The sequence below is a fragment of the Bombina bombina genome, chromosome 7 (genome assembly GCF_027579735.1).
Source record: "Bombina bombina isolate aBomBom1 chromosome 7, aBomBom1.pri, whole genome shotgun sequence".
NCBI classification, from domain to species: domain Eukaryota; kingdom Metazoa; phylum Chordata; class Amphibia; order Anura; family Bombinatoridae; genus Bombina; species Bombina bombina.
Window position 1 is genome coordinate 20,472,311 of NC_069505.1, and position 23,891 is coordinate 20,496,201.

The window sequence follows — 23,891 nt, forward strand, 5'->3', positions numbered from 1 at the left end:
ACACCACCGCTGCTGATGACTGCCGCCGAGGATCGTCGCTTCCGGGAAGACCGTGCCGCCTTCACTGTGGATGAAGATGATGGAGCTGCCTGGAAGAAGACCTTCTCCGCTGGACTTCTGAAACTGTGAGTACCTATTTGGGACTTTAGTGTTAGTTTTCTTTTTGGGGGAGGTTTGTTTTTTTAGATTAGGTTTTTTTGGGGGGCAAATTTTGAAAAGAGCTAAATGCCCTTTAGGGGCAATGTCCATACAATTGCCCTTTGTAGGCCAATAGGTAGATTAAGTTTATTAGTGTTAGTTTTTTTTTATTTTGGGGGGTTTGGTGGGTGGGGGTTTTTTACTGTTAGGGGGGGACTTGGTTTATTTGTAATGTAAAAGAGCTGTTAAACTTAGGGCAATGCCCTACAAAAAGCACTTTTAAGGGCAATTGGTAGTTTAGCATTAGATTAGTGGGTTTTTTATTTGAGGGCGCTTTATTATTTTCATAGGGATTAGGTTTAATTTTTTTTATTTTGGATAATGTTTATTATTTTTTGTAATGCTAGCGTTTTTTTATTTTCTGTAATTAGATTAATGTAATGTCATTTTTTTGTATTTTTTATTGAAATGTAGTAATTTATTTTTATTGTAATTAAGGGGTTAATTTAGGGGCTGTTAGGTTAGGGGGCTTACTCATTAAATTAGTTTTTTGCGTTGTGGAGGTTGGTGGTGTAGGAGTTAATAGGTAAATTAGTTTTAATGCGTTGTGGGGGTTTGCGGATTTAATAGAGGGTTTAATAGATGTATTAGGTAGTTTTGTTGGTTTTTTTCTTAATACTTCATACGGGCGGTTAGTTTTTTTTTGTAAATACTTGTTGTGGGCGCTTCGTGTTTTTTTTTTTTTTTAATACTTATTGCGGGTGTTTTTTGTTTTTTTTGTAATGCTCCGTTTGCCTTCTCTTCATCCCGGTAGACTTCGGTGGATTCTTTCACCACCCTGCCATTTTCGGAATCCACATTCTGTTGGATGCCTCGCATTGCCAACATTCCTTTGAGGATGCGTGTGCAACTGCCGACGGCGACGGACATTACAAACGCAATTATAGTATAGATGGCTAAAAATAGAACCCATGGCTAGTGAAAAGGTAATCATTGTAATTATATTCGATCACTTGGAAAGTGTTCTGTAAAAGTCACAGGAGATCTGTAATGGTTGACAGATTTTCTGTCTTCTTTCAACCTCAAGCTGTGTTACTACATATTTAGTTTAAATATCTACCTGCTGTAGGGAGTCCTTATCATGGTTGACTTACTTATCAAACAGTGGATCTCTTTGAAAACCATTTTTATTAGATTTTAAAGAGTTGCATCTTAAAATATTATTAGTTAAAGGGAATTTACTCAAATATGTTTCTTCATCATGCTTAAGATTAGGGATATTTGAAGAATCTAAAACTCATAACTCTTTTCTTTGGATTGATTTATTTGTGGTCTCAGAGGCCTCATCTTGACTTAGGTGCATAAATGAAAGATTGTATTTCTGATCATGCACAATAACTCTATCAATTCCAGTTTCTAACATCCAAAGATCCTTCTCGAACAATTTATTTTTCCCAAGATATATGATGAATAATTTAAAGTTTAAAGGGACATTAAATACTTTGAGATGGTAATATAAAATGATAAATCGTATATATTAAAAAATATACTTTCCTTTTATTTTGTTCTCCAATTCCATTCTGAAATTGAGAACATTTCAGTTCCTGTCAGAAATGGAAGTGCAGAACACTGTTATATTGCACACTCTAGTGACCTATTTATAACCGTCCCTAATTGGCCACAGCAGAGAAGGTAACCTAAGTTACAACCTGGCAGCTCCCATTGTTTTATAGACACTATAACTTTACACTTATTTTGTCAATATTTAAACAGCTAATGAAACTTTATAAAATACATCTACATGTTATTCTCACACTAATCGTTTCTTTGAATGCATTATACTATCTAGCATTTACTTAACATTTAATGTTTCTTCAAAGCCTGGCTAAAGGAGATATGGAAAGATTAGTGTTTTAATAACAAAGGCTACATAAACAAAATAGAGATATTTTGGGAAGCCTCTAGTTGTATTTAAAGGGGAAATTAAAGTCTATGGGGTTGATTTACCAAAGGCTTTGCCAGCCTTTCACCCCTCTATGATTTCAGGTTCTCATAAGAGAACCTGCAGTCCGTATTTATGAAGCAGTGGTCATTAGATCGCTGCTTCCCTGACCTCGTCCGACCGGGGAGATTGGCAGCTCCTGCCCGCGTGTGATTGGCTGTGCATGGGCAGGGTGCTGTGCTGTGCTGCACAGGAGTGATTTTTTTTTTTTTTTATTCTTGTGCAATACTGAATTCCATCAGTGGAATTCAACCCGCTAGAGGCGAGCTGCGCTGGACAGGTGCGCATATGTACGCCACTGTTGGCCGCAGCTTCATAAATCAACCCCTATAAGGTAGATTCAAAAGAAAAACAGACCACAAAATCCAATTAGTGGATCAAGTAATACATACTTATAATTCATACCTTAATAATTTAACCTGAAGGAACTGGTTGAAATATGCTTGAGCCACAAGAGAGTGAGATTTGTTCATGACATAAATAACAGTAAAAGAAGATATTAGATCAAGAGCATATTTCCACAAATTTGGAGGCAAATCAGGAAAAAAGTTGGCTAATATGGTTAAAGCAAATCAGAATCAAATAGAATAGATGTAGTAAGTACAAAAAAAACAAACAAAAAAAACTATTTTGCTGATACAAAACATTAGTGAGGAATTTAATAATTCCACAAATTATATTCTATGAATCTGATTAATAAAAAAAAAGTTATTTTGGTAACAAATACAAGTCCCAAAAATAGCTCCGGAGAAGCTTTAATTGATAAATTCCTAATTACTGAATCGGAAATTAATTTCGGCAGTTCATTTTTCCCTAATCCACTGATTATCTGTTAGCAGCAATATCATCTATGTATGAATGCCTGACACTTAACCAAAGAGAATAATACGGACCTTGCTGAGGTTATGACTTTCCAACCTGGTTCTTGACTGTTGAGGCTCCAGGCAGTGGCCTTATCATAGAGCTCTCAACAACCCCCTCCCCCCAGTGATCCAGGTCCTGCAGGCCAATTATCACTGCACAAATGGAGGAGGACATACACATAACTATAAAGTACCTACTGGTGACATTTTAGGAAAAGTTGGTGAACAGAATCCACAGCCTACGGTCTCTTATTAAGGGTACAAAAGAGATGGAGGACGAATTGGTACCAGAGGAACCAGATATTAGACCATCTGTAGACCAGCCGATTAAACCTTCACTATGTCCTGTCAAGAGGAAAAGGATTCTGAGTGGCTCTAAGTTATACACTTACGATTTTATCACTTTGGTTTGTGGGGGTGCGGCTAGCCCTGACGAGAGGGGTAATGTCTCAGCGAAGCAACAAGATGAGAATTTTCCTTGACTGGTCAAGTGAAGTTGGGACCTAGAGCAATCATCATGGCTACTTCTGCACAGTTTGGGACTCTATTGTAAGAGTACAGGTGCCTTCTATTATTGACATCACTCGGCTCAGTATACTAGTTTGGAAGGTTGAATCCCTCCTGGTTTTGTATGGGTTTTTTATGTCTCAAGCTACAACCGTCACTGGAGCACTTTACCGGTACTACTGGCAAACAGGGAGAGCCATTCGGAGACTGACATTATACCATGGATTAGCCATCTCATTATGTAAAACTGTCATTGGCTAGGTTGCAATTTCATATGCATGAATTTAAAGTCTAATGTGCCCTGATGTATTGCAGAGCATATAACAATTGCTTCAGAGTGGTTATCTTATATGGCTAGATATTTACAATGTTATGCACTAACTAAATCTGTTCGTCCACACTGCTCCCAGCAGCTTCAGAGCAGAATAGGAGCAGTGCAACGTGATATATTCAGGACTTCATTTGAATGGCCTAATGTAGGTTAAATTGGGGGACTATATGTGGTGCACTATGTTGAATAGCTGGGATTTAATTTTTCTTAATAGCTCATACTTTATTTGTGACATTGATCTAGTTACTAGACCTTTTTATTATATGTCAGTGTTTTTTTGCACCTACTCCTTTTACAGTGTATACTGTTTTATATTGATAATTTACTGTGAGAGATTATTACAGCAAATGGTGACTTAACTCTGGCTAACTAAACATAGAATTTGCCTTATAGAACTTAGGCCAACATGTCTGTCCATATACACTTACTGCAACGTTTACAATTAGCTCATAGCTACTTAATAGCCTAACTTTTCATTGTTAACATTTGCCATTAAACCCACTTTAACATTTACCAGTATATTAGGGGGTCGATTTATCAAAGGCTTGGAAAGGCATTTCGACCCACTACGGCTGCAGGTTCTCACAAGAGAACCTGCACGCCGTATTTAACATGCAGCGGTCATCAGACCGCTGCTTCCCTAATCTTTCGCCACCTCTAAGGTGACGAAATTCAATCTCCGTGGTCTAGTCCGACCGGGGGATTGCAAACGAGCGCAAAATAGTGCGTAATTCAGCCCACCAGAAGCGAGCTGAGGCGGACAGGGGCGCATATATGCACCCCTGACCACCTCAGCTTGATAAATCGCCCAATAGGTCTAGGGAGCTACCGTTTTATACCTATATCAATAATATATGTTAGCTATGACCAACTTTACTGTCAGCAATAATCCAATAAGACAGTGTAAAACTTACCAGAGAGGTAACCATTCAATGGCTTTGGCAGCTTCTTGTTTTATAAAAGACACTTTAGCTTCCTTATATCTTGTGAATTTAGCAGTTATACTAATGTACGTTATACTGTTTTGAGGCTTTTAACTTTTACTTAATTATATAAGAATCAATAAGCTTACATACCATGTTTCTCTCCTCTATACTAATTATATATTTTGGAACATTTCTCCTTAATAGATAGATGATAAAAAAAAAATATACCTCTAACTTAGCGTCAGTGCAGGCTGACCGATTAGTAGTATTCTCAGGTCCCAAAGCAAGTTGGGGGGGGGGTCTAGTAACACTGTAAGGGTCCTCTAGTGTAGACTATAGTGAGACCTAGATAAATGTTTACCTTGCTTTCTCAATACTGTACTACATGTTTTCCAGGAGTCTATTATTTTACCTTTATATTCTCCCATATTTTTCATTTCTCAAATTTAACCTTATTTACTGTGTTCATAATTTCTCTAGGCCCATAAGTGGCCTTACAATATGCTAGCTTTCCTCCATCACCTTTGTGAAAATTCATAGGTCCAAGTGGCTGTAGTGTTCCAGAGGTTGTCATACCCTAAAATGGAGGTTTCAGATATAACTATATTTTATGATTCCATAGACTTGGTTGTAAAAGTGTGATATTTTTTGCTTTATACAGTGTCTGTCTGATTGTATTTATTATGTTTCAGTAACATCATATGTACAATTGTCTAAAAACCTCAATAAAAATAAAGAAAAAACAATGTATATTTTTTTTTATTTTTTTTTAATATTTTTATTGAAAAGGGAAATCCATGAGGGGTACAGAAAAAAGAAACAAAGGAGAAGGACATTGGGGTATATGACATCTCAAGTTCACATATTTGGAAGTTGTAGATATACATTTTACATTCGGACAAGAAAAAAAAAAAAACAAGAAAAAAAGAAAGAAGAAGTTTCCTTCTGTGTTATATACCAGCCAGTTAACCACGGGCTTACTCACAGAAATTAAATAAAATCTCAATCCTTCAAATCCCCTACCTCCCTTAGTAACACCAAAACAGTTAGTTCCTCCCTACATGAACAACCTTTTATTATATGGTATAAAGACAGACACCCAAGCAAAACAGGGTGAGGGGGAAAAGAATAAAAAAAAAAAAAAAAAAAAAAAAGAGAAAAAAGGAATATGAGTATGGTATAGTGTCCTCAGCCTTCTCTTATTCCCAGCTCAGTATACCAAGGGTAGCTCATTTCTAAGTATGGCATTCATTACATACTCTGTAGATCTGAGTGGATAGATAATTTTCTTTTGCATATCCGGTGACTGTGAATATATAAATATTTCCCATTTCTTGAAAAATTTCTCAACTTCATTACTTTTATCTAATTCTAATAGGCATTGCTCTATAGTCATTTGTTTCATAATCTGATTATTTACTTCAGATATAGCAGGCACTTTTTTCGAGATCCATGTTTTCAGTAATAAGAACCTGGCCACCCCAATAGCTAGTTCAATAAATTCCTTATTATTGATCTTTTCTTTTATATCTGGAGGGAATAGAAAAAATACTAAAGCTCGATAGATCTTAAACTCTTTTTTTAATATTCTCGATAGCCAGAAACTCATTTTATTCCAGTATTGTCTAATTAATGTGCATTCCCAAAAGTAATGCACGATATCAGCCCCCCTGCTACCGCATTTGACACATTTATCTTGCGTTTTACTATTCCATCTTGCCATGGCAGAAGGGGTAAGATATATTTGATTTAATATATTATTGTGTACTTCTCTAAAATTAGTAGAAATTAAGGTCTTATTAGATCTCGTGATACTATTTTGTATATATTCTTCATTGCAATCTGTTAAACCCTTCAAATGCCATTTCTTAACGATCAGTTGTAGATTTGCATTACCCTCCTGTCTTAATGATTCCTTGTACCATTTTTTTTATTGAGAAATTCCCACTCTTACATAAATCCAGGAGATAAGTAAGTGACGGCCAGCCCCATTCATTATTTTGATTCTGTAATAATTTGTTTACAAGGTCTCTTAATTGAAGATAAGCAAAAAAATCTTTGCTAGGGAGGTCAAATTCACCTCTTAGCTCTTCGAATGTTTTGATCTGTGCTATAACTGAAGTAAAATTAATCATTTGACTAATATTTATTAAGCCCTTTCTTTTCCATCTATGGAATACTGCGGATTTTAAAGCTTCTGGAAACGGGGGATAACCAGTTATTGTTAAAAAATTGGATACTGCAAAGTTAACTTTTAATTTCTTACAGTATTGTTGCCAAGCTTTTATAATGCCGAGATATGAAAACAAACGTTTAATTTTCTGAGGGATATCTTTAGCTTGTGTGTGTAGTAACGCTTTAGGTATGTAAGGCTTTGCAATCTCTTCTTCTAATAATTTATCTGTGAAATATTCTTTATCTATCAGCCATTCAGCTGCTGTTTTAACCAGGCATGGTAAATTGTAATTCCCAATATCTGGTAATGCATAGCCCCTATATTCTTTTGAGTATGATAGTGTTTTTAATGAGATTTTTCTCCTACCCTTTCCCCACAGAAATTCTGTTATATTTTTATTGAACAGTGTGATATCGACCTTCTTTAGAAGGAGAGGTAGATTCTGTAGTTTATAGAGGATCTTAGGGAAAATGATCATTTTAATTAAACCAATCTTTCCAGATAGAGATAATGGTAAATGTTTCCAAGCATTTAGCTGAAGATATATTTTCTGGAGAGTTGGAATTAAGTTTAAATCATACCAGCATTTTGGATTCTTATTAAGAATGATACCTAGATACGAAATTTGATCAACAACTTTAAATGGACTTTTATACGAATCCTTATAATTACTGAGCCATAAGAGTTCCGATTTATTGACATTTACTTTATAACCTGAGAAGGAGCTATATAGTTCTATTATTTCCATTAATTTTGGGATATTATGCTTACTATTTCTTAAAAAAATCAATATATCGTCCGCATATAGTAAAATTTTTTCTTCTATATTTTTACATAGGGCCCCTTGCAACACCTGGCGGATTTTAATCGCTAGCGGCTCAATTGACAAATTGAATAGAAAGGGGGATAGGGGGCAACCTTGTCTGGTACCTCTTTCCAGTATTATTTCTGTAGAATCTAACCCATTCACCGAAATTGTAGAAACCGGATTGTTATAGATAATTTTAATAAAGTTCACGAATGGTCCTGAGAAACCAAATTTAAGCAAAGACGTAAAAAGATGATCCCACTGAACTGCATCAAAGGCTTTTTCGGCGTCTAGAGCTATTATAGCCGCGTCCTGGTTTGATTTATGAATTTTCTCAGGTTGGTCCGATAATTCTTTAAAATATTCGATAATGAGACATGCCTTTCGAATATTTACTACAGAGCTTCTACCATTCATGAAGCCCACCTGATTAGAATGTATAATATTACCCATGATATTTTTTAATCTTTCTGCTACTATAGTAGCCAAGATCTTATAATCTACATTAAGTAGAGAGATGGGCCTATATGAGTCTACCCTCTCAGGATCCCTTCCTTTCTTGAAGATCATAATTGTAACAGCCCTAGTAAAATTCTTTGACATTGCTCCATTCTCTACATAATAATAGTTAAATAATCTAGTCAGGTGTGGTATAATTTCTTTATTTAATATTTTATAAAATTCGGCTGGAAGCTGGTCTGGACCCGGGGCTTTGTTTAATTTAGATTTATATATTGTACTCTCTACTTCCTCCTCTGAAATTGGCGAGTTAATTTTTTCCATTTCTTCTGCTGACAATTTAGGGGTTACAATAGTTTCCCAGAATAAATCCTTATTGGCAATATCTACCTCACGTGCACTGTAAAATTTCTGGAATGTGTGGTAAAAGGTCTCATTAATCTCTATGGGATTATGTAGAAGTTTGTCCTCTACTCTTAATGCAGATATTATACTATTTTTCTTCTCAGATTTCACTAATCTAGCTAAATAGCTACCTGTCTTATTCCCAAACTTCATATGTTTTGCCTTTTTTTTAAGGTCCTCTCTTGTAGCTTCGCATAGATAAAAAAGATCTCTCTCCTGTTTCGCCTGGGTATATTTTAACCAGTTATTCTTTGAACCACATTGAAGAAATCTATTATACATATTAGTTAATTGGTTAGTAAGTTGCTTTTCTCTTTCCTTTCTTTTTTTCCTAAATCTAGACATGAAACTTACGATTTCTCCCCTTAATACAGCTTTTGCTGTTTCCCATAGCGTTTCTATTCTATCATCATATTCTCTGTTTAAATTTAGAAAGATATGCCATTTTTCTTTTAACATAGCTACAAAGGATGCATTTTTTAACATGTATTTGGGGAAATAGAAAGAGTTGCTTTTATAGCTACTAGTTTTTATATCATCTGCAAAAAATTCTAGTGTGATGGGTGCGTGATCAGAGATTGCAAAATCCTTTATATCAGTCTTAGGTTCTATTTTAAGAATGGAGTCAGTTACTAGGAAGTAATCAATTCTAGAAAATGATAGTAGTGATTTAGATAGACATGTGAATCTTTTGACATCTGGGTACTGAACTCGCCATATATCAGATACTTTAAGTGTTTTTTTGAATGTATTTAGAATCCTCATTTCCTTAGCTAATCTAAAGTCCTTCTCTCTACCTTTTGTACTTTTCCTATCTATTGGAAATTTAGGCGTTAAATTGAAATCTCCGGCTATAATTAAATTGGTCTCTACATAATTCAACAATAATGCTTGGAGTTTCCCCCAGAAGTCCATATCTAAATTATTCGGACCATATACATTGCATATAGTATATATCTTCTTCCTAATTTCTAATTGCAATATAAGAAAGCGAGCATTTTCATCTAGTTTAGCCTCTATAATTTTATAGTCCAAATTTTTGCTCAGCAAAATAGCGACTCCTTTTTTCCTTACTGTACATGGTGTGGCTAGGATTTCTTTTACCCAGTTAATTTTTAATTTAGCTATTTCCGCTGCAGATAATCTGATCTCTTGCAATAATGCAATGTCAGTATTAAATTTTTTTAGATGTTTAATGATTGCCTTCCTTTTAATCGGGGATACAATCCCTCCGACATTCCATGATGTAAAATGAATTAGCGGTTTTAAACCAATAGCCATATTATTGTTCTAGGCAATTTTTATTGTTGGTGTATCCACCTTGATTACTCCCCTTACTTTATTAGAACTATGTATATAGAGAAGGCTGAGGAGAAAAAAAAAAAAAAAAAAAAGGGAAATAAAAATCATTTAGCACTATCTGAGAATATATCATCATAGCTTTCATTGTCTTTTAGCAAGATACTGTATAGCTTCTTCACTGTTCTGGAAGGATTTAAAACCTCCCTTATCCCCTATCTTTAAGATAGCAGGATAGATTACAAACGCTTGTATTCCTTTTTGAATGAACTGTGAGCACAGCTGAGACATTACTTTCCTTTTATTGGAAGTTTCCAAAGAAAAATCCTGAAAGATAAGAATCTTTCTATCCTCCAACATTAGCGGTTCTGAGAGTTTTTTATAGTGTTTTAAGATTTCTAGTTTATCTTTATAATTTAAAAATTTAGCTATCACAGGTCTAGAGAGAGGCCTATTTGGACGGTCTTCTGATACCAGCTGTTTATTGGGACCTAGTCTATGAACTCTTTCAACTATAATCTCTGAGCCTTCCCTTAGTATACCTAGGCGTTTTGGGATTTCCTTTATAATTAGTGCTTCTAGATCTGCATTTGCGAATTTTTCTGATATACCTATGAATCTTAAATTATTCCTTCTTGATCTATCTTCTGCTGTATCAACTCTCTCTTGTAGTTTTGTGATTTGCTCTGAGAGTGTCTCGATTATGTTACTTTTAATGCTCAATTTATCCTCTAGATCAGAGATTCGATTTTCTGCCTCTCCTAACCTCTGGTTAAATTGTTTTACTTCATTTGACACTGCTGAAAGTTCTAATCTTAATTTGTCAAACTGGGGCAGCATCAGAGCTGATATCTGATCTATTAGTAATTGTGTATCTATATTACCATGCGTTACATTTAGGCTTTCTGCGTTTTCTTGTGATTGATCATTAACATTTTTATTCCTGTTTCTCTCTCTATTTTTGGCTGACGTCATGATTGGTGATTTATCTTTTAAATTATGGACAAATCTGTCCATTTATATTAATCTACTCCCTTTAAGTGAGATTTGTCTTTGTATGTGAGAATGAAAAACAAAAAAGTGAATATTTGTTGCAAACAAGTAGGAGAGTGAAAAAAGAAGGAAAAGTGAAGCCCCCCAAAAAGGGAGGTAGAGAGGGAGAAGAGAAAAAAAAAAAAAAAGGGGGGGGTGCAATAAAAAGCAGGTAGGTCAGTAGCTCACCCTCTGACCAGTGAGTCTAAAGTGGTGAATCTCTGTGTCTGTTTAGTGATAAGTGATTTATGGCTCCTCAAGCGGAAAGTGAAGAGAAAAAAAAAACAAAAAAAAACAAGTGAGCACACTAATGTAGTGGAGGGGGAGTCTTATAGTATTTGCTCACCAGCTATTATTACAGCTTGTTATAAACAGGTAGTCAAATTTACTAGAAGCTGACCTAAGCTCTTTGTACTCTAGGCCCTTGATTCCTTATAGACAAGTATTGCAGTCATATTACCAATAATGTTAGGCCTAGAAAGCTAAGCCTCTACACAGGAAGAAAAAAAAAACAATATTTATCAGCCACTGTATGGCTTTTTCCTAGATTTAGACTACCTTGAAATGGTATATGCAGACCTTATAGCAATTTATATACACATTGAGTAACACGCTCAATAACACCTCTGAAATACAAAGTAGTAAGTCCCTTATATGGAGAATAAACAGCTATCAAAAAGCAATAAAAAAGAAAGGAGGGAAGAGAACAAAAAAAAATAAACATGTAAACAATTCTTGCAATTCCAAATTCTTTCCTTCCTCTTTTCTGCTATTTTTCCCCTTCCCTTCCTTATCTTTAGAGATCAAAATCTTTACATTTAACTCTTTTACCAGACATCCGTTGTATATGAGACAATGTTTAAGATATTACTCATTAACATCGACATACAAATACAGTTCTATGCATAGTATATCACTTGGCTAAGAAATTTTACTACAAAGAACTTTTTAAACTAGAAAACATTTTTCCAATACTATGTGCTCTCTATCTTTGATGTAACTGCAAGAGCTTGATTATCCAGAGCAGTTAGTATAGCTTCCTGTATCAGATTAGCTTATAGCCAATTTTTCACTGGGTGCTATCAGATCCACCAATAATTTAAAACTTATATATTTAGGGCCAAATGCTCCCAGCATGAGCCTTTAGCAATTTAAATGACCAGTTTGTGAGAGGTCTTCTTCTTTGATAAGGAAAGTTCCAGCAATTATTAAGACTTTTTCCTTTTTGATTTTCCTGATGTTAAATCTGTGCACAGCCAATAACACAGCCTTAGTTAGACAAGTTCCTGAAAAAAGTCACACACGCAGCTCTTATAAACTTTTCCTGTGTTCCTCCCTTCTTGTTTTTACTTTCCTTGCTTTAACCAAGATGCAGAATGTTCTGTAATTCCTTACATGATAAATAAAGGCATCAAAGAAGTAGGGAGAAAAAGCAAAACAGTCACTATTAGCTAAGTGTATGCCTCTTCACTGGGACCTCTGTATAAGCTGAGTAATGTACTGTAATACTGAAACCTTTAGGGCTCTGTGCAGCGATACCTCAGTTCAGCTTGTTAGTGTATTTTCATGCCGTGCCCACAGCATACCATGAGAAATTATTACAACAAACTTTAAGGAGGGGTATAATAGTGAGTTCTTATAAAGTGTGCAGCTTCACTGGGGTCTTATCAGAACAAACATGCGTCCACATACACTTTGTGCATATTATGCCACCAGACTTCTATGCAGCACTTAACCCTTACCAGCTCCTCTTCCTTTACTGCTAGCACAGCTACTCTTGTCCTCAGCAACTTTGTTTTACACAGGATAGCGTCCTCTCTAGCGCTTTTTTTTCACCCCAGCAGGAAAACAGTAAACAGAGAATGACACCTCAAGCTTAAATTATTCACCCAGACTTTAGACTTTGCACTTTGCATACACTAAGCATATTCCAGAAAAAGCCAAAAGACACTTATCTTTATAGCACCGAACGTGTGCTTGTTTTCAGCGTGTTTCTCCCCAGCAACATCAATCAGAGGGTGCTGCTTCAGCTACGAAGCTTTTTACAGCAAATGACAGACTTGGCGGAGTATCACTATACTCATGTTCGTGCGCCACTTTCAGTATGTGCTTCTCAGCACCGGCACTCGGTCTTTAGTGGTGCTCCAAACTGACTTGTAGCGCCTATGCCCGGCTCCAATAGCAGCCAATGGCTTGGAACTGGCGGATTAGCTTTCCCTCGGTCCGCGCGGCATAGTCGCGCTCTGCTGCCGTAGATCCCGCCCACCGGAAGTCCCAAAAAAACAAAACAAAAACAATGTATATTTAGTTAGGCAATATGAAAGACTGAGCAGAGAAGAAGCAAAACTGAAGTTAGGTATTGCTTTGAGAAAATCTAATAAGGGGAAAAACATTTTGTAAAGGTTTTCTTTCCCCCACAAGGGGATTTTTGGATGGGAAACAAGATTAGTAAACTTATCTTGTTATGGCTTGGTTTCATAGTGTAGTGGTTATCACGTCTGCTTTACACGCAGAAGGTCCTGGGTTCGATCCCCAGTGAAACCAGGGTTTTGTTCAATTCTGGTATCGTTTTCTTCTGTTATGTACCACAAGGCAGAACATGCTGTGATCTGAGATGTCATTGCTGAAAAAACAGGACACATATATAAACCTTTATAGTAATTTTGCAGCACTGTGCCACATCAGGCTTTTCTTTTCAAACAGTGCTGTGTTCTGGCTGCATTGTGTAAGTTTTCCTTAACACCAATAAACCAAGGAGGAGATCCGAGATATGTGCCCCCAGCTTACGATAGCAGGAAACATCGTCGTTGGGTGGGAACACGACTCACACCTCCAGTGGTCAAAAAATGTAACGAGAAGGGCAAAAAGACTATAGATGATGCGATTAGGCCCGTGCATATACCTTTATCAAACCTGTATTTTGCTCCCAATAACAGTGGAGGCAACAGCCAGCCTTGCCTTTTCCCCCTCTTGAACTGAAATGGAGAGATCCCTCAATTGATAAGTAGTGAAGCATAAGTGGGTGTAAAGTTGCTGGCTTGTGGCTAAGAATTTTCTTGTGATGCCAAATTTTTTGAGAGATGAAAAAGTGGTCTCATTCTACCCTGTCAAATGCTTTTTCAGTGTCAACAGATAACAGGCAGGCATCAGTTTCAGATTTGATTCTGTGCAATGTTTATGGCAATAATGTGAAATAACTACTAAAGTTTTGCTAACGTCGGTGATCGAGGAGCATTTCTTAATAAACCCTGTCTGGTCGGGTGTATGAAAAATTACAGAACGTCTGCTAGTCTATCTACTAAAATTTGTTGTGAACAATTTATAATTGCTGTTAAGTAACTATCAGTCTATAGGAGGAGGAGAGGATGGGGTCTCTATCAGACTTTATCAGACTTAAGAAGCACACGTGTGCATCAGTAAACCTGGAATTTGGCATAGATTGTCCTGTTAGATAGTTAGAGAACAGGAGGGTTAGGGTAGGGGCTATACCGGCACTAAGAATTTTAGAGTATTTAATCTAAAGGCTATCTGGCCCGGTTGCATTCCCCAATTTGGAATTCTTGATGGCTCTATGAACCTCTTGGATCAGGATGGGAGCATTTAAGTAGGACTGCTGGTTCTCTGACAACTTTAGGATGTCAATGTTTTTTCAAAACATTTTTGTCATGTTCTGCAATTTCTTGCTTGGCATACAGTAATGGGTGATAAGATACAAATTCCTTCATAATAGCAGAACGTGTTTGGGCCATACACGTTGCAAAGTTTGTAGATTTTTTAGGAAATGTGAATATCTGTGATTATATAACGACCTCTATGATCAACCTCAGTGTTTGAAAAGGTTTTTGCAGGTACCTCTTAAGCTGCATAAAGACAAGCCGCTCTGGAATCCTGACTGAGCACTTCAGATCTTTGATGCCATAATATGGCAATGTCTATAACGGAGAGGATTAAAGCGGCCATAGTCTAACTTGCTGTAAGAGTACTGGACGATGATATATCCCTATAGCAGGAATGTAAGGTTAGGAGCTTGCCAATTTTTGGTTCAGTACCTGGGTAGCGCTTGCTTATTGGTGGCTACATTTAGCACCAGCGCTATACCAGCAACATTTTGTCTCCACACTGATTAAACATGAGAAATAAGCACGGTTACTAAAGTATTATTCCACTTGTGTAACTCATAGTCTGAATGGAAATAAAACCTGAAGGCAGAGCACAGGGATTTCAAAAATGATTTACTTGGTAGTATGGTGATTCCTTACCAAATAACCAACCCCCTAGTGCTCTGGTATAGGGTCTCACCACCTCCTTGTGTCCAGAAGAAAAAAACGCTGTTGAGCTGCGATAGTGTTGCTACTGCTTCCTTCTCAAACTGAGCCGTAAGAGAGGAAGGAGCAGGGAGCGCACACACAGTTCACTGTCGAGGCGGGGGGAAAAGATAAACCCTCTTTCCACCACAGCACACTTAAGCGCACTAACTCCCCGCTCCACAAGTGATCCCCAATGCTCCCTCAGTGAATATCTACATGACTGGAACCGAGAGTAATTTAAAGGTCTAGGCTCCATAGGAAAGGCAGAGCTACACAAACCCCCTAAAAGTGAACAAAACACCATCCACACAGTCTGAAGGGTCCACCAAATAGCTTCCAAATAAAAGCAGGGCTTCTCTAGGTTAGTACACACTGTGCACAAACTGTCCCACTGTCTGGGGTCCCTCCACAACCTATTAGTAAAAAGTACAGCTGCCCATATATTCACCAAGACGTCTTCTGACTCTGTCAAATCCTAAAAGACAGAGAGACAAAGTAATTTTTTTCGTCCTAAGTCCTGTCCTATAACTTACAGTGTAGGACTTAATCAGGAGAAGTACAAAGTACATGCACCTGGCCATAACAGAGCGATTATCAAGACACCTTAGAAATCCCATAAAGCCCCTGCCATACTCTCCTAACCCTCCCTTCCAGGAATTATCCATGGAGTTTTAAGTAGTACTGTCAGCCTTTCAGTGAAAGCATGGATGAAAGCTAGAGTCCGGAGATGCAGGGTGAGTCTTTCTGCGAAACCATCTCAACTAATTTTAACAGCTCCACAAGCAATCGGTGTTGACGAGCTTTGCTACCTGCTTTCTTCTCTCAAGTCCATGGCAGAGGCGATGCTACTATTTGTCACACTTGAAGGGCCGTGTTCCTGATCCATAATTTCTTTTACAAGATATGACGAGTCCATGGATTTCATCCTTCCTTATGGGATATCGCCTCCTGGTCAGCAGGAGGAGGCAAAGAGCTCCAAAGCAGAGCTGCATATATAGCTCCTCCCTTCCTTCCCACTCTAGTCATTCTCTTTGCCTGTGTTAGTGATAGGAAGAGGTAAAGTGAGGTGTTAGGAGTTACGGAGCCGTAGGAGTTAAAGTGAAAGTAAAGTTAGTCCGTTTATAACACATAAATATATTCTATTACATTGTACTACTAATTTTTCAATTTCTTTATTATTTCAAGTTTTATTAATTATTACATTTCCTACCAGTACCATGCTAACTCCTCCCATCCTCTACTTCCTAATCTTTCTGTGTGGTGACGTATAGAGCGATCCCACCCGCTCTATACGTATCTTAAAAGCACGTTCACAAATAACATTGCATGCGCAAATCGGCGCTTTCTCAGTCTACCGTGTGTGCGCTTATCTGTAAAACCGTGTTTGTTTCAAAATAAGCGAGTGCGCATGCATGAAACGGGAGCGCGCTCCTAATATAGTAAGGGCTGAAAAATAGTTGCGCATGCCCAGAACTAGAAGTAGGCGGATGACGTGGTTTGACGGCCGCCTGACGGCCAGATTTTCAATTGGGTATGCGAACAACGTGACCAGTAGAGAAAAAAAAAATTAACGGGTTGAATTAGGAGAGTAAAAGAAAATAATTAATTACGGCGATAACTTTTTACCGGTAAATTTAAAAAAAAAAACATGAATGAAAGTCGTATTATTTTGACACTAAGAATGTTATTTAACATTGCAAACCAGGTAAGTTTACTTTCACTTTAAGTTTTCACTTTACTCCGAGGCTTTAGCCTGCATAAATGTTTTTCTTTTTCCCGGGTTCTGACGCCCACGAGGGGCCGGCATTGTACTTGCACGCTTTAGCGCAGTTGTACCGCTTGTCTTTACGGCTGCTTCGTACACTTGTTTATGAGAGAGCTTACACAAGTGATTGTAAACACGCCGATTCAGGGACTTTATCCTTGGTCAGGGACTTTATCCTTGGTCAGTGAGGACAGGTAGCAGATAAGTTTTCTGGTTTTTGTTATGTGGAATAAACGGATCACTCACTAATAGAGGATTGTGAAAAGATTCCTATCTGATATATATTCATCAAGCAATGTTCACTTAAACGTTTTTTATTAAAGACACATTACTTTACAAAAAGTTAAGATTTTTTACTTTTATATTTTTCAGTGTGCCTGACTGTCAGGTTGTCATCCTCTCTATGTATACAACATAACAAACTTGTCTCACTTTAGGACCCAGCAGCTTACTCTCAACAGCTTTATAAGGCTCACCTGCCTTATTCTCATTGCTTAGTATTGGAGACAGATAGTATCCTTACAGCCATCCTCTACCTGAAGAGCTATTTTACAAGCTCCCTCTTGATCCAGCTTATTTTGTGAACGCTGTTCACAAAGCACCTACTGCTTCATCCTCACAACCTCCACGCCTCACTCTGAGCTGCAGCGTTCTCCTTCTTGCAACGGCCGCAACTTACACTTAAGTTTATACCGGTAAGAACATCTGCTACATGTATACATTTCTTGTGGAAAGTGTTAAGCTGCCATATATGAACTTATAAGCGCTTGGATAAAAATATATGCATATATTACAAGGACTGTTATCAGAATCTCTGCAAACAATCTCTCTAAATTTAAAATCCATTTTGTGCACACTACAAAAAGCACTCTTGGCGCTTCATTATAGTTAAGCTGACAGCTTGTAATATTTCTTAGATATAAAGGGCTGTTATAACTTCTCTATTTCAGACTGCAGTTTTCAGTATACTGATATTTGGTTTTGTATTTCACATTTGAACTGTTTGCTAGTTTTCCTGCCACACCTATTCAGTGTATCAATATACACATGTGGTGGCTATAGGAACTACTAACAAACGCCTTCAATATATTATATCCTGCTGTATGGTTTTATGGACTCAACTATGCTGCCAGATTTCTCTATGCTGCATCCATTAACCACTTCAGCAACATACACAAATTTATCTAGCTAAATCCCAGCAGTTGTAGTTCACTTGTCTAACATGGCTCAAACATTCTAAAATCTTTTAGAGATATTAAGGTTGAGCCTGACACTGACCAAGCTTGCATTTTTCTGTTCAGGTTGTCAAAATGGATGACCTTGAGCAAACTACATGTCTTATGTGTTTAAATGCCATTGTGGAATCCCCAGTTACACTTTGTCCCCCATGTATTGAGAGGGCCTTAGAGTGTAGAGAGAAAATTTTAATAAAGATATGTCTGACGGTCCTCAGTCTGATGAGACTCAGGGTATGCCGCAACTTTCTCCCAAAGCGTCACAACCTTTAACGCCCACGCAAGTAACGCCATGTTCTTCCACGGCGTCTGCGTCATTTACTTTGCAGGATATGGCTGCAGTTATGTCCTCTACTCTTACAGAAGTTTTATCTAAGTTGCCGGTGTTAGAGGGCAAACATAGTAGAAAAGAGACCCAGGTGGGCCATGCGACTTCTGATTCTTTGATTGCAATCTCTGATGTACTCTCCCAGGGCTCTGAGGGAGGGGGTAGGGAGGTTCTGTCTGAAGGGGAGCTGTCTGACTCAGGTAGTGCTGTACCCCAGACAGATTCGGACGTGATGTCCTTCAGACTTGAGCTTGAACACCTTCGCCTGTTACTACGGGAGGTTCTGATGACTCTGGACGACTGTGACTCTATTGTGGTCCCTCCAGAGAAATTGTGTAAGACAGACAAGTATTTAGAGGTTCCATCTTATTCTGTAGTTTTTCCAGTTCCTAAGAGAATTTCGGAAATGATTACTAGGGAATGGGAAAGACCGGGTATCCCGTTCTCACCCTCCCCTATTTTTAAGAAAATGTACCCTATACCTGACAACGTTCGGGATTCTTGGCAAATGGTCCCTAAGGTGGAGGGAGCTATTTCTTCCCTGGCTAAGCGTACGACTATCCCTATTGAGTACAGTTGTGCTTTCAAAGACTCTATGGATAAAAAGTTGGAGGGTCTTCTAAAAAAGCTATTTGTTCACCAAGGGTTTCTTTTACAACCGACGGCCTGCATTGTACCAGTCACAACTGCGGCTGCCTTTTGGTTTGACGCCTTAGAAGAGTCTCTTAAGACTGAGACTTCTTTAGAGGAAATAATGGATAGAATTAAGGCCCTTAAGCTGGCTAATTCTTTTGTTACGGATGCCGCCTTTCAGATAGCCAAATTGGCAGCTAAGAATGCAGGATTTGCCATTCTAGCTTGCAGAGCCTTATGGTTAAAATCTTGGTCTGCGGATGTGTCCTCTAAATCCAAACTTTTGGCTATTCCTTTCAAGGGGAAGACTCTATTCGGGCCTGACTTGAAAGAGATAATTTCTGACATTACGGGAGGTCATCTCCTACCTCAGGATAAAACGTCTAAGCAGAGGGGTAGACAGAGTCATTTTCGTTCCTTTCAAAATTTCAAGGGTTTCCCCTCTTCCGCTAAGCAGGAAGGGAACTTTGCACAAGCCAAGTCCGTCTGGAGACCCAACCAGACTTGGAACAAGGGTAAACAACCCAAGAAGCCCGCTGCTGCTCCCAAGACAGCATGAAGGGGCGGCCCTCGATCCGGGACCGGATCTAGTAGGGGGCAGACTTTCTCTCTTTGTCCAGGCTTGGATAAGAGATGTTCAGGATCCCTGGACACAGGAAATCGTGTCTCAAGGGTATCAGTTGGAGTTCAAAAATTCCTTCCCAAGGGGAAGGTTTCTTCTTTCACGATTATCTGTAGACCAGATAAAAAGAGAGGCGTTCTTACTTTGTGTAAAAGACCTCTCCACTATGGGGGTAATTTGTCCTGTTCCAAAACAAGAACAGGGATTTTACTCAAACCTTTTTGTGGTTCCCAAAAAAGAGGGAACGTTTCGACCCATTTTAGACCTCAAGAGTCTAAACAAGTTCCTCAGAGTCCCATCCTTCAAGATGGAGACAATTCGGACAATTCTTCCATTGATCCAGGAGGGTCAATATATGACTACCATGGACTTAAAGATGCTTATCTTCATATTCCTATCAACAAACATCATCACCAGTTTCTAAGGTTTGCCTTCCTGGACAAACATTTTCAGTTTGTGGCTCTTCCTTTCGGGTTGGCCACAGCACCCAGGATCTTCACGAAGGTTCTAGGATCTATGCTGGCGGTTCTCAGACTGCGGGGCATTGCGGTGGTCCCTTATCTGGACGATATTCTGATCCAGGCGTCGTCTTATCAACTGACAAAGTCTCATACGGACATGGTTCTGTCCTTTTTAAGGACTCACGGGTGGAAGGTAAATCTAGAAAAGAGTTCACTAATTCCACAGACAAGGGTTCATTTCCTGGGAACTCTAATAGATTCTATGACCATGAAAATTTTCTTGAGGGAGGTCAGAAAATTTAAGATTCTGAATACATGCCGAGCCCTTCAGTCCAATCCTCGGCCATCAGTGACTCAGTGCATGGAGGTAATTGGATTGATGGTGGCGGCGATGGACATCATTCCTTTTGCTCGTTTTCATCTCAGACCGCTGCAACTGAGCATGCTCAAGCAGTGGAATGGAGATTATGCAGATTTGTCTCCTCAAATAGATCTGGATCAGGAGACAAGAGACTCTTCTCTGGTGGTTGTCGCAGGATCATCTGTCCCAAGGGATGTGCTTCCGCAGACCCTCATGGTCTGATAGTGACAACGGACGCTTACATCAATCATCAGGGAGGAACATGGAGTTCCTTAACGATGACAGAAGTGTCCAAGATAATTCGGGGGGGCGGAGGCTCACTCTTGTTATCTGTCAGCAATCTACATCCCAGGAGTGGACAACTGGGAGGCGGATTTTTTGAGCAGACAGATGTTTCAGGCCGAACTGATAGATGCCTTGGTTGTTTAACCTAGCTTATGTGTTCCCACCGTTTGCTGTCCTTCCCTGGGTGATTGCACGGATCAAACAGGAGAGGGCTTCTGTGATTATAATCCTCGCAGGATTTGGTATGCCGATCTGGTGGACATGTCCTCTTTGCCGCCGTGGAAGCTTCCATTGAGGCAGGACCTTCTCATTCAGGGACCCTTCCATCATCCAAATCTAATTTCTCTGCAGCTTACTGCTTGGAGATTGAACGCTTGATTTTATCTAAGCGGGGGTTCTCTTATGCGGTCATTGATACCTTGATTCAGGCACGCAAGCCTGTTACTAGAAAGATTTACCATAAGATATGGTGTAAATATCTTTATTGGTGTGAATCCAAGGGCTACACATGGAGTAGGATTAGGATTCCCGGGATTTTATCTTTTCTCCAAGGAGGATTGGAGAAAGGGTTGTCAGCAAGTTCCTTAAAGGGACAGATTTCTGTTTTGTCTATTTTGCTACACAAGCGTCTGGCAGATGTTCCAGATGTTCAATCTTTTTGTCAGGCCCTGACCAGAATCCGGCCTGTGTTTAGACCAGTTGCTCCTCCTTGGAGCTTGAATTTAGTTCTTAAAGTTCTTCAAGGGGTTCCATTTGAACCTATGCATTCCATAGATATTAAGTTATTATCTTGGAAAGTTTTTTATTTTTGGTTGCTATTTCTTCTGCTCGCAGAGTTTCTGAGCTTTCGGCATTACAATGTGATTTGCCTTATCTTATTTTCCATGCTGATAAGGTGGTGTTACGTACCAAACTGGGTTTTCTTCCTAATGTTGTTTCTAACAAAAATATTAATCAGGAAATTGTTGTTCCTTCCTTGTGTCCTAACCCTTCTTCTAAGAAGGAGCGTCTGTTACATAATTTGGACGTAGTCCGTGCCTTGAAGTTCTACTTGCAGGCGACTAAGGATTTTCGTCAAACATCTTCATTATTTGTTGTTTTTGCTGGGAAACGTAGGGGTCAGAAAGCTACGGCTACCTCTCTCTTTCTTTTTGGCTGAACAGTATGGACCGTGTTGCATATGAGACTGCTGGACAGCAGCCTCCTGAAAGAATTACGGCTCATTCCACTAGGGCTGTGGCTTCCTCATGGGTATTTAAAAATGATGCTTCTGTTGAACAGATTTGCAAGGCTGCAACTTTGTCGTCTCTTCACACTTTTTCCAAATTTTCCAAATTTGATACTTTTGCTTCGTCTGAGGCTGTTTTTGGGAGAAAGGTTCTTCAAGCAGTGGTGCCTTGCGTTTAGGTTCCTGTCTTGTCCCTCCCTTTCATCCGTGTCCTATAGCTTTGGCATTGTATCCCATAAGTAAGGATGAAATCCATGGACTCGTCATATCTTGTAAAAGAAAAGGAAATTTATGCTTACCTGATAAATTTATTTCTTTTACGATACGACGAGTCCACGGCCCACCCTGTTGTTTTTCTAGAGACAGGTTTTTATTTTTGTTAAACTTCAGTCACCTCTGCTCCTTGGCTTTTCCTTTCTCTTCCTAACTTCGGTCGAATGACTGGAGTGGGAGGGAAGGGAGGAGCTATATATGCAGCTCTGCTGTGGAGCTCTTTGCCTCCTCCTGCTGACCAGGAGGCGATATCCCATAAGTAAGGATGAAATCCGTGGACTCAATATATCGTAAAAGAAACAAATTTATTAGGTAAGCATAAATTTCCTTTTATGGTTTTTTGTTTTTAGGCTGTCACTTACTATTAAACAAATTTGATTTTGGAGCCTGCCTCCTTTTGTGACTTTTTTTTATATATATATATATATATATATATATATACACGCACACAGGGCCGGACTGGGGAAATTTGTATGGCCCAGCACCCCGCCCCACTCCGGCTCATGGCCCAATCCGGCCCTGATACCCATAATGAATCAGTTTCAGGTTGAGTATGAAATGAACAAGATGCAGCAGGATTTGTGAACAAATGTAACCTTTATGAAAAATAAACTAAAAAATGGGATTCAAACAAAAACAATGTTCTTATAAACTTTTACTAAATACAATAGAAGGAAATAGGCTTATCGGAGGAAGCCTGATATACCAGGATTTTTATTGTCTATGGTGATGTGGTGACTGTGTTCCCCCCTCCCTGAGCTTCCCGTGGTCCTTCTTCCCTGCTTGTTTTACTTTCCCCGGTGCAGGATTTATGTACCTGGAAATATGCTCTTAAATAATATTTCACTTGCAACTTTACCTGCCTGGCTCGGCTTCTAATTGAGCATTGTATGGGATTCTGAACCTGTGCTGAGGATTCCTTGGTGCCTGACCTCTTTTCGGAGTTTGTACATTTTTTCGTAGCTGCAAAGGCTCAAGCCATTATCTTGTCACCCCGGCCTCGTGCGGTTCACGCCCCCCCCGGTGGCACAACTGCCCACTCCCACATGATGTCACTCACAATGCAGGCACGGTCCATGTGTATGTTATTGAACAGCCGCTCAAATTAAAGAAGTGGCCTACAGGTTCTGTTGTGAGCGCGCATGTCCCGGGATCCCGGCGGCCCAATCCGGCCCTGTATGTATATGTGTGTATATATATATATATATATATGTATGTATGTGTGTGTGTGTGTGTATATATATATATATATATATATATATATATATATATATATATATATATATATAAAATGCACACACACACTCATATTCACGTATATATGTTTTCTTCTGTAAAAAGCACACTGGTCTAAAAGAGGCTGCTTCCTGGTGGTAAATCGCCATAGAACAAGCCACTGAGCTGTTGTTCGTTCCTGGTAGAGCGCTTCTCTCTTTGTATGCAAATT

The 23,891-nt window shown here is 38.7% G+C and overlaps 1 non-coding gene across 1 annotated transcript; it reads left to right on the forward strand.

The window, feature by feature from the left end:
* Positions 1 to 13,417: 13,417 nt before the first annotated feature.
* On the forward strand, positions 13,418 to 13,490 carry TRNAV-UAC (transfer RNA valine (anticodon UAC)). The gene has a single exon. It is a non-coding gene; the product is annotated as a tRNA-Val (tRNA).
* Positions 13,491 to 23,891: the final 10,401 nt, after the last annotated feature.